At 40.7% G+C, this 15,512-nt stretch overlaps 1 protein-coding gene and 2 long non-coding RNA genes across 4 annotated transcripts in view; 1 reads left to right on the top strand and 2 right to left on the bottom strand.

The window, feature by feature from the left end:
• The window catches only part of rasgef1ba (RasGEF domain family, member 1Ba), a 142,142-nt gene that overhangs the window by 67,802 nt on the left and 58,828 nt on the right, over window positions 1–15,512 (bottom strand). The window lies entirely within an intron of this gene.
• LOC146506184 (uncharacterized) overlaps window positions 1–15,512 on the top strand; it is a 351,963-nt gene that overhangs the window by 278,852 nt on the left and 57,599 nt on the right. The window lies entirely within an intron of this gene.
• LOC146506186 (uncharacterized) lies at window positions 4,162–11,897 on the bottom strand. The gene is made up of 2 exons (XR_014877209.1): window positions 7,973–11,897; window positions 4,162–7,059 (listed from the first exon to the last, which is right to left on the bottom strand). It is a non-coding gene; the product is annotated as an uncharacterized LOC146506186 (long non-coding RNA).

Genomic DNA, 15,512 nt, shown 5'->3' with positions numbered 1-15,512 from the left:
CTGAAGAGTGATTGTGGTTTGTTCACGACAATTTCACACCTTATTTTTTCATCCGTTGTTCTTAGCAGGGAAACCTCATCTGTTCATCCATCCCAATGTTTTTGCTCATCTAACGTGGTTTGTGATGTTTGGATTCATCACATTGGCTCACATCCAACCACCGTGCAGCAAATCCTGCCGTTAAATTTCCACTTTAAAATACGCTCACCACACATGCACTGTGGTTTCCAAACTAACAAAAGACTCTGTGGGAGGTAGCAGCAAGCTGTGACAAGCGGCTATAACAATCCACGTGAATGCAAAAGCACAAAAGATGAGTTAAAAGCAATTTACATAACTCTCGAAGATGTCGAAGAAGCCGATGTTTTAAAAGTACTGTTGGAGATCAGGAAGCTAAGAAGGAGGATGAATCTGTTATGTACAGTAAATGTGCCATCAATTCAGTAAAACAATGATCACTGGCAGATGAAGGGAATAACACCAATAATGTCTTAATCATGACACCTGTTAGCGGGTGGGATGTGTTAGGGAGGAAATGAACATGTTGGCCTCAAAGTTGACATGTTAGAAGCAGAAAAAATGGGCAGGGATAACAATTTGAGTGAGTTTGATTGAAGGTCAAATTTGATGTCTAGATGAATACGTCAGTGGTCAGTAAGGTGGTCCAAGGGAGAAACAGTGGTGAAGCAGCAACAGGGACATAGGAGGCCAAGGCTCATTGATGCATGTGGGGATCAAAGGCTGGCCTGTGTGGTCCGATCCAATAGGTGAGCTACAGTAGCTGGTTTTAAGTCAAGTCAAGTCAAGTTACTTGAAAAAAGTAATCAGTAAATAATTACTGATTACTTCCCCCAAAAAGTAATCCTGTTACTTTACTGATTACTTATTTTCAAAAGTAATTAATTACTTAGTTACTTAGTTACTTTTTAAAAACACGATTTACAACCTGAATAGGTGATAAAGTGATAGATCTTTCAGCCCAATTCTACTTTTTCTACATAATCATCATACAAAATGTAATCAAATGGAAAAGTCTCTTTTTAAAACTTGTTTTATTAGTTTTAATCTTTTAACTTTATGCATCAAGTAAAAATTTAATTATATGCACCATTCTCTGACTGGAAGAAATTTGTTTAACATTTAAACCTATTTTCTGCACATTCCAACACATTTTTTGTGTGTTTACACTCAGTCTTTCAAATAGATGCAAGTAAAACACAGCAGAAAATAAATAAAGTCAAAGACTAGCGGTCCTGTTGCTCTATTTTCACCTGTAAAGCAGGAGTGGGGTAGGCGGAGGTTTACTCTGGTGCAGGTGTGCAGCGGTCAGTGGAAGAATCCGTGAGTTTCTCTGTGAGTTTCCCATTACGTCGTAGCTACTCGGTGCTTGTTTGGAAGTTTAGGGGTTTTTTTCTCTGTAAAAAGAAGTTTTCTTCCCACGCACAACGGACGATAATGTTTTTGTCACTTTTTATGGAATCAAACTCAAAGTAAGGTCAGTACTTCCACGCTTTAAACGCTGCACGCTCATACTCTCTCTGCACTCGATATATGATCCATTGTTGATCTGCACACAGCTGTTGTCACGAACGTCGCACTCGCTTACGTCACTGTCATGAGACATTCTCGCAAAAAAATCACGGTTTTAGTAACGCAGTAACGCAGCGTTCCTACGGGAAAGTAACGGTAATCTAATTACCGTTTTTGCAACAGTAATCCCTTACTTTACTCGTTACTTGAAAAAAGTAATCGGATTACAGTAATACGTTACAAGTAACGCGTTACTGCCCATCTCTGGTGTCAGGATACACAGAGCATCACAGCATGCTGCGTATGGGGCTCCAGAGCAGTCAGGGTTCCCATGCTAAACCCCATCCACAACCGAAAGCTCCAACAATGGGAACGGATTAGAACTGGATCATGCTTTCGTTTACATCACGTGGATGGCTGTGTGTGTGTGTGTGCATCACATACCTGGATAAACCTGGCACCAGGATGCACTATGTTGAAGAAGGCAAGCTGGCGGAGGTAGCGTGATGCTTTGGGCAATATCCTACTGGGAAACCTTGGGTCCTGCCATCCATGTGGATGTTGCTTAGACATGTACCACCTACCTCAGCTGGTACTGGTACTCTCTTTGTGCCACAAAGCAGAAATGGTTCAAGAACGCTTGAGGAGCACAACAACTTTCAAGCGTTGACTTGTCCTCCGATCCATGGAGGCCCCACCTCGCAGCTTACAGGACTTAAAGCATCTGTTGCTAACATGTTGGTGCAGATACCACAGCTCACCTGCAGGGATCTAATGGAGTGCGTGCCTCGGTGGGTCAGGGCTGCTTTGGCAGCAAAAGGGGGACCAACACAACATTTGGAAGGCAGTCATAATGTTATTCCTGATTGGTGTGTATACTCACTGTAAACTGTGTGGACAGAAAATGCAAAATAAAGAAAGTAAACAATATCAGTGCAAAAAAAAAAAAAAAAAGTCCTTTGTCCTTTTTTTACTTTTACATTTTTGGAGCTTGTGGGGAAAGTTCACACGTGGGAGAGGTTCGTGTTTAGAAAGGGATATATTTCAGTCTAAACCACAACCTAAGCAGTTATTTTTGCCTAAACCTGGTCAAAATTCAACTTTTACAAAAATAATATGCTTTATTTTGACTTTTAGCTTCCCATGAAACATGAAAACCTCAGTCTCCTGGGAGAAAGTCCTGTGTTTACAGATTTGTGCAACTAAATTGCTCTCTGCACCACCTCGTCTTATTTCTTTAAACCTCCTGAAAAAGCCTTCTGTCAGAGAACCGTGAAGGTAAACTCTTCTCATTTCTAAGATATTTTGCCACGACACTAAACAACTTTCAGAAGCCCAAACAAGAAAATGAAAACTCAAAAGGCTCAAAATGTTTACCTTGAATAGACGATAGTAGGTTTTTGGGCATATTTTCTAAATAACAAACCAGACGAGCTCTTATCGAAGGACAATGCGCTGACACATTGTAGATGACTGTGATGTAAGACAGAAAGTTTCGCTTGCTGCAGGGATAGGAGGAGATGCCCCGTGCTGTAGGTTAATCTCAGACAAGTTATATAATCATCAGCTGAAGTACTTTAAAGAAAGGCTGGAGAGGATGATCCTCGTGGATTACAATCTACTCAAAGACTACAATCTGTCTCTTTACATAAAGAATTTAGTGTGTGTGTGTGTGAGGGTGAGTTTTCAGGTAAACAAATGAGCCTAACAAAGAGTGGGAGTGCAGTAACAGCAAAGCACCCCACCCTCTTTAACTGAGATTCACCTTCTTTGTCTGAGTGAACTTTTAGTCTGATTACCACATCCAAGAATGCTGCATGAAGCTCTTGTGGGGGAAAGTTTGTCTGAAGCTGTCTAAAACAGAACAAACGCCTCATGAACGGGAGCAAAGAGAAGCTCCTTTGGTGTCTGAGAGGGGCTGACGTGCACATCAATTAAGTTGTTGTTCTTTCCGGCTGTTTTAATCTGCCGGGTGCTGCAGACGCTGCTCTGACATGATGATGCATCGTTAGCACAGAGAACCTCTGGGCTTCACATTCATTACCAAGTCTCCATATGACACATCTTGGTTTGGCAAATAATTATGCGTGATTATTTCTACTATGCATGAGTTCTGATTTTTGACTTTTATTATGCTGGGGTTGTACATTTTAAGCTCTTTTTGGACAGGAGTAGTATTACATGGGGCGATCGTGTGACTTAGAAAATGCACGGCCTCGAGTCTGAGCTTCATACGCCACGTTCTCGCAGGAAAAGCAAGGTCCGTGCTTTATTCACGTTAACTGACATCTGTGGCTGCAGACCGCCACACGCTGAGCCTGTAAAATCACAGTAAGCTAAATATTCCTCACTGGATGCTACTGAATGCTGAAACCCAGGAGTAATATCACATGACCTCAGTGTTTAAGAAAATATTGCAGGTAATTTTCACCTTTAGAGATGAGGTTGATTCACAGACAAAGTTACGACAGGTCCGTATGTAAAACCAATACAATGCAAATTGAGGATACACTACAGGATATTGCATTCATGTTGAAGGCATTTGCTTCCTATACCTCCTATATATGGGGCATGCTACGTAAGATGCTTTAACCTGCTCAGTTGTTGTGTATCTGCAGTTGTTGTGTATCGGCAGGCCAATTTGTATCCAACACCACAACAGCTCCTCCTTTCCATGTTGTTTTTATCTGCTCTCTGCTGGGTCAAGACTTGTTATTGTGGTATCAGGTGGACTCTAATCATTTTCTTAAATGCTTCCCCAGTTGATTGTGATCCCAGCTTTCATTGGGCGAGAGGCATGGTACACCAGGGTACACACCGGACAGGTCACGAGTGAAACACTGAGGTTTTTGGACTGTGGGAGGAGAGCACCCATACGGGCGCAGAGGGAACATGCAAACGTCACAGAGAAGAGAAGTCAGAAGCCAACTGGTGGGTTTGAACCCAGGACCCTGTTTTTGTGAGTCAGTAATGCCAAACATTGCACCAATGTGCTGCTCTTGATCTGAAAAGACAGCAAATAAAAGACTATGCAACTGCATTGCAGGTTAATGGAAACTCAGCAGTGGATGCAGACAGAATCAACTCAACTCGAGGTCATGAACTTGCAAAACTTGGTGATCTTTTTTAAAAATGTAACTTTAAAAAAAAGACCCAGTCTTAGCAACTAAAAGCAATACTAACAAAAACAAAAATACTTGCATGTGCCACATAATTTCCCATTGAGAGTTGTGACTTGAATGACTGACTTTGATTCCCCCTCATGGACTCGACTTGAGACTTTCTGTGACAACACTTTAGACTTTGACTTAGCCATGAAGCCTTAAACAGCTCAGGTTATAGCTGTGGGAGTAAATCAACAATGAACTCAATCTGATAAAAAGTATAACTGGTGCATGTTCACTGTCATCCCTCCACCATCGTGGCACATGCAGCTCTTAACCGTTGGGTAGGAGTCTTCACAGATGCATTGAGGGGCCTTTAAGAATCTGTATTCTGGAGACTGCTGTATTTTTCACATTTTCTTTCTCGCCTCTTCTTCGTTGCATCGTTTCTTTGCCCACCAGGGAATCATATCCTGACAAGCCCCCCTGTAGAAAGCCAGGGGATCTTTCTTCCTCTCTGTGGGGAGAATAATTAGCCTCATCTGCCTTCCTTCTCTGTCTCCTTCGTACCCTCTCTCATGCCTGTGGCAGTGTGTGTAAATTAGCCCGCTTCTACCTCAATGTGACTCAGTTCCTCTGCTAGAAAGCTCATCCGAGCCTCAACTGCATAACAAAGGGTTCAGCTTTTGTTCAGCAAGAGAGCTACATGCTGGTGCGCCCCAGTTTTCTAGCCTCCTCAATGTCATCCTCTAAGGAAACCAACAACTCTTAAAAATAATCAGTGTTAAAGTTAGAGGAGACAGTTCAAGGGAGATTCAGCAGAAAGAAAAGCAGAATAAAAAAAATGTGTTTACTTGTCTTGTGTGCTTTGTTTAAATATTTAAAACGTAATGTAAAAAGCACTGAGAGTTTTCTAAAACAACAACTGCACAGCAAATGAACCTTCAGGCTATGAGGCATTGCAACAACTTATAAAAGGTGCCCTTTGGGATTGATGCCCGTTATCACCAACATGCTTGGAAGAATTTTGTAGATGAGGTCAGAAAGTTATAGGAATGAGAATTTATGACTCAAACACATTAACCGATTTGACTTTTGGCGTGATCTGCTGGTCATCAGCTTTCCTGTTGAGGTCAGTCTGTGCGCCCAAATGGCGATCTTTCAACTTGACTTTGGAGTCAAGTGGAAAGTTGCAGAGAGGCAAATCTGGAGAGGATGGCAGCTGGCGAGAGAAGAATATCTCTGAACTAGAATTTTAAGTCTGCACCAGCAGTCTCACCCTAGGAGATGAATTCACGGTGCACCACCTGATGAAAGCTGAATTTAATTTTAAAAATTATTCTTCCCTCTAATTTAATTTGATCCTTAAGCAAATTGTAACTCTGCACAATCTTGATTTGTTTTTCTTTGTGGTGAGGGTTTCCTCGGTTTCTTTCCGTCTTATGTGACACTAAACAACTCTCTCTTTTTGGGGGGTATAAAATGAAACTTGTGAAGATGTTACCACGAGATGTCATCGAGAAAGCAAAGACATCTCTGCTGCAATTGTTGGGAAGGAGGTTGCTCCCCCTCCCATCTCTGCTATAGGGATCTGAATTTTTGTTCCCTTGAATACCAAATTGAAAGTGAAGCAGACTGAGAAGAGCAACCACGTTCGGTCAATATTACCTGGGGAAAGAAAACCGACTGAGATGTGTGCACAGAACTGGTTATCACAGGGTGCTGAGTACTGGGGGAAATGTGATTTTTACAGTTCAGTGTAGGAAATTTAAAACATACAGACATCATAAATGTTTACTGTAGATTAACAAAAAATAACAGCACTGATCTCTATGCTCCACAACACCAATTCCAGTTATGTGTGCTATAGGAATACTGGGATCGTTTTCAAATTATGATATAAGTCCTCTGACTAGACAGCTGCTAGGAGTCTTATCACATCATCACAAAAGCACTTTAACATTATAAAAAAAAACAATTCATATATACACGTTTTCCCTACAATCCCCAGATCAATTGATAAGTGAAAGAAACCTTAGTTGCTGCAGAACTGCTGAAAATTAGTGGTTATTGGTGTCAGGCAGGCTGGTCAGATTATTTCAGAAATCGTTGATGTACAATCACCTCTCAGGTTTCCAGAGAATAATGCAAAAAAAGAGAGAGAAATCTGGGTGTAAATGCCTTGTTGAGAAGCAAAGGACCGACCAGGTGCCACTCCTGTCAGCTAAGAAGAGGAAACAGTCTACAATTCGCACAGGCTCACCAGAAATGAACAATTTTGCTTTTTCTAATGAGTCTCTGTGACATTCAGATTGTAGAGTCAGAATTCAGCATAAACAACATGGAAGTATGGATCCATCCTACCTTGTAGCAACAGATCAGACTGCTGCTGCTGGTGTAATGGTGTGGGGAACATCATTTAACCCTTTAAGACCTACCATAGAACCAAGTCCGCTAGAGCTTATATTATATTTTTACATGCTGTGGAGCCATTTTTGGGAGCATTTCAAGTTGCTATACATCAATACAACCATTAAAGCCTACATTTTAATAATATGTCTGCATTAAGTGCATAGTAATTATATAAATTGCAAAAAAGTGCAATAAACTACAAAAAAATTGAAAATCGTTTTTGTTTTTTTAACATATATTTCTAGTTAGAGAAATTTAAGAGGCTTATCCCTCAAAACTGTAAATACAAAAAAGTTGCACAAAATAGTTTCCCACCACAGGAAATTTATTTTGAGTGTCTTCATAGTTTTATTTTTGAAATACACCAATTTTTATACACTGCGGGAAAAACAAAAATAAATATTATAATGCAAATTTGCAAATAAGCAGCATATGCATCAAAATAAACTATTTCCAGCAGTGCAATATGAGTCCTAAGCATCCCAGAAACCACACAGAAAGTCATAAAGTCAAAGATAACTTTCAAAAACACCAGTATAGGCTCATGAGGCTATATGGTAAAAAACTACATTTCAGCGAAAATGACATCACTTTCGGTTTCAGGCAGGTCATGGCGGACATGTGATAGTTCGCGCTGATGGACATAGGAAGTGTTATGAACAGCTGATCGGATCGGCAAAGCCTGTTTCTGGAATATTATGTTTTTGTTGCTGCAAGTGCTTTTTATGCAGTTTTTGCAAAGCTATATGTGGAAGGAAACCGTGACCGAGGACAAGCTGATGGCATAAGATGTAAGTACAACTCCTCCGGTTTCATATGCAAAAAAAATTATTGCGCTAGCTCACGTGGTTGCAGAGCTACCGGGATTTAAAAATAGTTACGCAAAACAGAGCGTGCCCGCTCCGACCAGTTTTAAAGGGTTAAACACCACAGCCTACTGACACATCTTCTGACGGCTGCTTCCTGCATGGTAAATTGTTCGATGTATGGGGATTTGTTGGAATAGAAAATTCTCATCATGGATGTGCAGCAGTTCTGTGATGCTATCAGGTCAATATGGACCAAAGTTTCAACAGGATGATTCTAGCACCTTGTTGGATCTATGACATGCAGAAGTACGACAATTCAGAAATGAAAAAAGACTTGGTACTAGCAAAGCGTACCTAATAAAGTATCCGGTGAGGTTTTACTAATGTGTACGGCCAAAAGCAATTACTGGCTCCTACTGGTTTGCATGTTTCTAATTTTTAAAGGAATTAAACCAGGTTTAGGTTTGATTGATGTTCTAAATTTGTTTCTTTTACACAAAACATTTGGATTTTACCATCCATCCAGAAAAACCTTTGTAGGATCCGTGTATCCACCCCTCATCCTTGAACTGAATCTTATGCATACGAAGCGGCACATACAGTGCGGGCTGATGCTTTGGCAGGGCAGCGGCTGTGGTCAGCTCTTCAAAAGCAGCATCGTGAAATGATTGTGCTTAAAGTGACAGCGGGAGGTTCAAATGTGGTCTTTGCAGATCAAACGACCTCCGTAGCTTCGGGGCATTGAAGGCTACGCACACTGAATTGTGGATTTTTAAGCTTGCACTGCGAGGCATGAATATGTAGCTGTGTGTTTGTAACAGAAAGCACTCTAACGCAGGGAGATTAAACAGGATCTGGTCTGTTGAAGGGGCAGTGAGAGAGTAAAGTTAGGGAGGCTGGCTGGTGGCTGGAGGGTCACATATTTGAGTGCTGCCACGACAATATAACAGGGGAGAGAAAATTATGCAACAGCAGAGAGACTGCAAAACCTCCATTGGCCTACTGCAGCTTTAGTAATTGTTCAGAAGACTTCCTAGCTGTGAATGCAGTGGGAAACATTTAATGAGAGAATTAATAGGAAAATGCATACATGCATTTTCAGGCAAACGCCTGTAACGGACTACAATTTAAACAGCGATGCAATCTGACGCCTGTTTATGAAACACTTTCTAATTGCTGTGCAATAACGAGTGATGTTTCAATCCAAACAAGCCTTGTAATTCAAATTAAACGAATAAAACCATCAGCTAAACTAATATAAAACATGTCTATGATACATGCAGCACCAAACACAATCAGCCCAGCGACAAACTGTAGACAGTCCTGTGAGTCACGTCGGTGAGCATGCTGTGCCTTCTGGGAGAGCAGACGATTGGAGAAGCAACAACAACAGGAGACAACAAACTGGTCATTAAATTAAGAATTACACTAAGTGTCCCTCTCTATCTTAGCAGGTTTGTTGTGGAGCCTCTCTCGGTGAGAGAAGCTGCAGCAGCCTCAGAGTGCTGACACGTCAATACTTGTGATATACATGTTTCATTTTAAATACACTTATTGTCACTATAAAACATTATAAAACAATAGAAACACTGATATTTTCCATGTTGTGAAGGAAACACAGCAATAGGGATGGGTATCGTTTAGGTTTTATCCGATACCAGTACCAAACCGGTACTTTTGAAACTATGCCGGTGCTTAAACGGTGCTTAAATAATGAAGAACACAAACTTTGTCCAAAAACCTCTCATGTTCAGCTGTTTTTTTGTAAAAAGATAACAATGTTAGCCTTTTCTGCAGCTATGGGGCATATATGGTATCACTCTTGGCTAGAAGCAGCTTAATCAATGGAGAAAACACAAACTTTGTCCAAAAACCTCTCATGTTTAACTGTTTTCCACTTTTTCTTTGGTCATTTTAGCCTTTTTGGCCAGGGTGAAGGGAGTATCTGCCATCAAACAAGAAGACAGCTGCATGTAGCTATGATGATGTTTGCTGGTTCACCTTACATGCATTAATGTAATAACGTGGTTAGCCTACTCAACGTAAATTACACACGAACAACATTAAGCGACTCACTCAGAGAAGAACGGCTGCTGCTGCATCATCATCCTCATCATTTCTGATACACAGGCAGGGCTAGGGGCCAGGACTCTCCTCTTCGGGTTTTTGGGGGATGTTGCTAACTCCGGGTCCGATAACAGGCACCACACCCGCAGTAGATGTGCTCGGTGTGAGGTCTCGCAGCAAGCTATCAAATACGGCGCATTTCTCGGCTTTAAAAAAAACGCTATGCGTCGCCAGGTGTTTCATCAGATTTGAGGTGTTACCTCCTTTGACAGTATCACAGTATCAGCTTAAAGCACTTGTTGCAGCTGCTGAGTTTGCATCTTTTGCTGTGAAGTACAGCCAGACTTTGACCGCTTCGCTTTGGGCATTTTTAATCTGTAGCTCTGCTCTAAAAGAACGTACGTACCTGGACCCGCCTACTACGCTTGCAAAGGTAAAATGATTGGCTGGAATCCAAAGTGTGTGACATCTCAGGAAAAAAAGAACCGAAATAAAGCACCGAAATGTGCGCTGCTTTTCGGTCTGGTTACTACCGTTTATGTCAGAACAGAAGATACCGGTACCCATCCCTACACAGCAAACACCTTGATTCTGCCAAAGGTCGCCGATGTTTTGGTCTCAAATCTTTCACTGTGTCGAGTCAATCTAACCACAAATGTGCATGCTCTGTCAGTGATGGTGTGTCGACTGCATGCTTCAGAGAACACGGTCATTTGTTCACAGTGTGTTTGACAGAAATTGCACAAATGTCATAAATGGCAGCTGCTACTCACCCTCCTCCCTGACCTTCGTTGTGATAGACACGATGACTGTAAGCTCGCCGCGCCCATCAAAACGAATCTTCTGCCATCTTCATCATCTTTAATGAACACTTATCTACAGACGTGAGGAAGCTAGGAGGAAGTAGCTCATGCTGGACGTCATCCATGGCAGCCATCAAAGGCCCATTACATAACCTCCTGAGTCAGAAGTGTTTATATAATTATCTTCTCATGACAGAGCTGCGACTTCATATCTAGGTGACATGTGATATGTTCAGAGCATCGTGTCATTATAGCCGATTACCAGGCAGATTTCAATATGACCCAAATACATGAGACCTGAGACTTTACCTTCTAACAACAGCTTTCCGCCATTTATTGTAAAAAAAAACAACAACAACAACCCAAACAAGCATGCTCAGTTTTCCAAATTTCACATAAATTTATGTAATAGTGATAACAATAATACTATCATGTGGGGGGGAAAGAAAAGTTTAAACAGCTCTTGCTGTAACATCCAAAAAAATGAAAAAAAAAATCTCACTTTTTGCCCATTTCTTGAGCCAAGTGCAAACTCAGTGAAGCTGAGGTGGAAGTCTGCTAAAGCAACACTTTCTGCTATGATTTATGTTCATATAGATCCAAATATTATTTCTACACAAAGAGAAAATGAATATAAAAACAGCTATTTCAGATTTTCTGTTGATTATGTCGCCAACAATATTTCCTCATTGTGTTACCAAGTTGCAGACTTCATCATGCAAACGTGCACTTTTAGTGACACTTGCACTGCTAAACTTTACATTTAGGTTTATACACCAGCAGCCTTGTTTATACTGAATGAAACTGAATTCTTCACCTAACCTTACAAACCCCTAACCACAGTCTTTCTGTTTACTCCAACCCTGCAGCCCAACAATCCCAGGACCCTTCAGAGCAGTTCATAACAGGAAGTGGTTTGAGCTGCATATTATAAAAGAAAAATTGCAGGTTCAAAAAGTGAAGCAAACACACAAGTCCCTTAAACCTCTATTCTTTCTATTGGTCACCAAGAGGGCGATGCCTTTGGCTATAAAAATAAACCTATAGAAGTCTTTGGGGAAGCAGCCCTCAGCATATATTAAATAAAGCATAAGTCAGTTTCACACAACCAGTTTTAAAACATCAAAATAGCGATGGTGAAAAAAAAATCATCTTAAATCTTAATTAAATTCTAAATTTAAAAAAAAACAAAAAAAAAAAACAAACAAAACAAAAACAGTGTAATCATTCAGTGAACCCTATGAAAAGAGATGGTCACTGTAGTGAACAGCAGCGACCTTTCTCCGAATGACTGAGGCCTCACTGTAGGGGTCAGTCATCTGGGGCTATACCATTTTCTTATTCCAAATTAGATGACAGTTGTGATCACTGCCTGTGCTTATGGACTCTTACATGATATGCATTTAGGGAGCTAACCGAATTCAAACACGGAACTCCAGAGTTTCCTCAATTACACCTGCAGCTGCGAAAAGAGCTCTAACAAATTTAAGTAGTTCCAAGAACGCCCCAGTTAAGCCAAAAAAGAAAAAGAAGAAAAAAAAAAGAAAGAAAAAAAAAAGAGGAGGAAAAAAAAAAAAAATCTTAATTAAATTCTAATTTGATATATGTACCAGATATTCATAATGATTGTACACAGTAGAAATTATGGTGAATGGTCTCTGATGCTCATTTGTCAGTGGAAGCAACTTAAGGTTTAGTGCCTTGCCCAAGGACACTTCCACATTTGGACTGAGTAAATTCAGTAGCTGAACTTGTGGCATATGACATAGGAAAGAATAGAAAATAGGAGAAGACAACATGCAGTATAAACAGTGAAAGAATGGATCTTACCTGTTCCCAACTATTAACAATTTTCAGGCACAACTGGCACAAACATTTTAGTATCAGAGGGCTTTTCTTTATTCATGAATGCATTCTGGGTCCGGTGGGATCAAAGCGTGCTCTGACAATAGTCGTGTCAGCACAGAGCTTAGAGGCTGTCAGTCAGGACTGAAGGCTGGAAGGTCAACATTTTAAATCCTTGACCAGCTGAGTTCAGTAAGAAACAGTGAATCACAAACAGCCTCCTGTCTTTCATTAGTTATTGCTGTGCTTTTGCCTCTGAGCCAGCCCTTTCCTCGTTAATTTCCTCGTTAATTTCCTCGTTAATGTTCCTGTGGCCAACAGTAAATTCAGCTAAAGTAGACGATCCATTATGCAGGTATTTCTCTCTTAGTGTTCATTTCTGTTAAAACTGATTTTTTTTTTAACAATTCAACACCTCATCTCAAGATTAAAGAAGCTAGTGCAGTAGTCACAAAAAATGCAGTTCCTCTAATGGCCACACAAGGCCAGTGTCAGCATCAACAGAATGACATGAATATTATCCTTAAAAATATTTCACCTGTTTGGATTTGACTTAGAAAGATAAAATTCTACTATTTTATTCTTATGTTGCTTAACTAACAACGCAGCCATACCGGTGATAATTTAGCACTCTGACCTCTTATGGTCACCTTGGGGTCCCAGAAAAAGCACACAGCAGAAGCCAAAATGCTAACGTTGATTGATTCAGGGTTAAGAAACGAACAACTGACTCTCCGGTGGTTGTATACATCTTTTTAATATGTGAATTTTTGTGATTTCCATCTTTCGATATTTTGTTTTGTCTTCATTTTTTTAGCCCCAGAGCTTGCACCCTGTATCACACCTTGGCAGTTCACTGACCAAAATAAGTGAAAACTTAACTTTTATTAGGCAATTAGCACCTTGCTTCTTTGCTTGCATTATATGATTCATCCATGTTAACAATAAGATGTCATGTTTCTCATTTAACCCTCTCCAGGCAGACGTTGCAGATTTACAACAGTTAAGAACTAACAACCTGATTACCCCACATACATATTTTATGAGCTTGTTTTACTCAGAAGTACCACTGCAGGACTTGGTTGTGCATTAGCAACAAAAAACCTAATTTGAGCCTGAGAGGGTTAATAGGTACAAAGGCATGACATTATTAGTTATGACCTGACAAAAAAAAGACAAAGGCAACATGAATGATGAAGTGCTTGTCTTGTTTTTCTCTAATTATTTTGTAACGTTTCACCTTTCTGGATGAGCCCCAGGTGTTTACACATCTTTTCTGGCACCTAATTGGTCAATTATCATTACTGCGGGGTGGGTTGCAGACAGACACATAGATCCTTCCATTATTCATTCTGCTGTCTGTGGATGCAGACGGTGCACTTTTCTCACTTCAGCCCATCTAAGGGAGTTATTAGTGGGTTGGGAAATGACACAAAATCCCTTTTTGCTCTTTGTCAGTTTCCTCTCATCTCTTTGTCTTTTTTATATTTGTATAGAGGATCATCGGCAGTAAATGGGAGATGAGAGGTCAGGTTTAGGACAAAAACGTCCTTATTTTAAACAAACATTACTTGAAATCAACCAGCCATCTGCACTATGTGGAAAGTAATGACACGCACCCCTGGAAATTCTTTCAAACTTTTCCAAAACAGACTTTCCTGCACTTAGTTATCTTTTGTGTACGAGTTTACTGAAAACATTTTGAATGAGACAAACCTCAGAGCAGACAGATAAGCAAGGACAGACACATATTCTGTCCTCCCTGAAAGGAAAACTGAACGTTTTTAACCGATAAAGTGTTTTTGTCATTGCCCTCAATGAAAGAATATCAAAGGAATTCAGCTTTTATCAGTGGCTTAGGTCCTTGAAATACATGAGCAGCTCCTCATTTTTCTCTGCGAAGTCACTGAGCGTCAGCGCTGCTGTTTGTTCAACGTGTGAATCTATTATAGGTTTGTTAGCTTAGAATACATTTTGCCATATTTGCACTGCAAAGCAAAGTCAAGCAAAAGAAACTACCCTAACCTCCCAGACCCTTCAGGAACCTGATGGCTCCAGTTCGTTTTTAGCAGTCTGGTTCAGTTTGTTTGCTACAAAGCTGTAAATCAAAACTATCATCCATGATGTCCTAAAACCTGTGAGAGAGGGAGTGTAGGCGAACACTGAACCCACTGCCTGAATACTGTCTTCAAATTACAGAAAAGGGAGTTGGTCTATACACTAAAAGTACCCTTTTAGTTGAAAATAGTTTTTTAGTAAAAGTGACACGTACATTATTATTGTCAATATTAGTATCGTTATTATTTGTTACAGATATCCTGCTGGTTTTTCCGCTGTTAGCTTCTGTTAGCTGCTGTTAGCCGCTGTTAGCTGCTGTTAGCAAGTGTTAATGAAGCTGTCTTTGATGTAGATTTAATTGCTGGACTCTGACACTTACTGAATAAAGTATCATATAATATAGAGGACAGATAAATGGTAAATGGCCTGTATTTATATAGCGCTTTACTAGTCCCTAAGGACCCCAAAGCGCTTTACATATCCAGTCATCCACCCATTCACACACTGGTGATGGCAGCTACATTGTAGCCACAGCCACCCTGGGGCGCACTGACAGAGGCGAGGCTGCCGGACACTGGCGCCACCGGGCCCTCTGACCACCACCAGTAGGCAACGGGTGAAGTGTCTTGCCCAAGGACACAACGACCGAGACTGTCAGAGCCGGGGCTCGAACCGGCAACCTTCCGATTACAAGGCGAACTCCCAACTCTTGAGCCACGATCGCCCCATATAAGACAATTATAATCTATCTGTTTATGAGAGGGAAAGTCTGAGGGGCGGGGGGTCTAATCTGGTGACAATAGGTATTTGCAAGAATATCAGGAACAATCATTTATGCTTATGCACGTTTTCATGTGTAACAGCCCCAAATTCAGTTCAGGAGA

This window comes from Neolamprologus multifasciatus, chromosome 12 (assembly GCF_963576455.1).
Source record: "Neolamprologus multifasciatus chromosome 12, fNeoMul1.2, whole genome shotgun sequence".
In the NCBI taxonomy this organism is placed as follows: domain Eukaryota; kingdom Metazoa; phylum Chordata; class Actinopteri; order Cichliformes; family Cichlidae; genus Neolamprologus; species Neolamprologus multifasciatus.
Note: the sequence above shows the minus strand (reverse complement) of the source record. Positions and strands in the feature narration are given on the sequence as shown.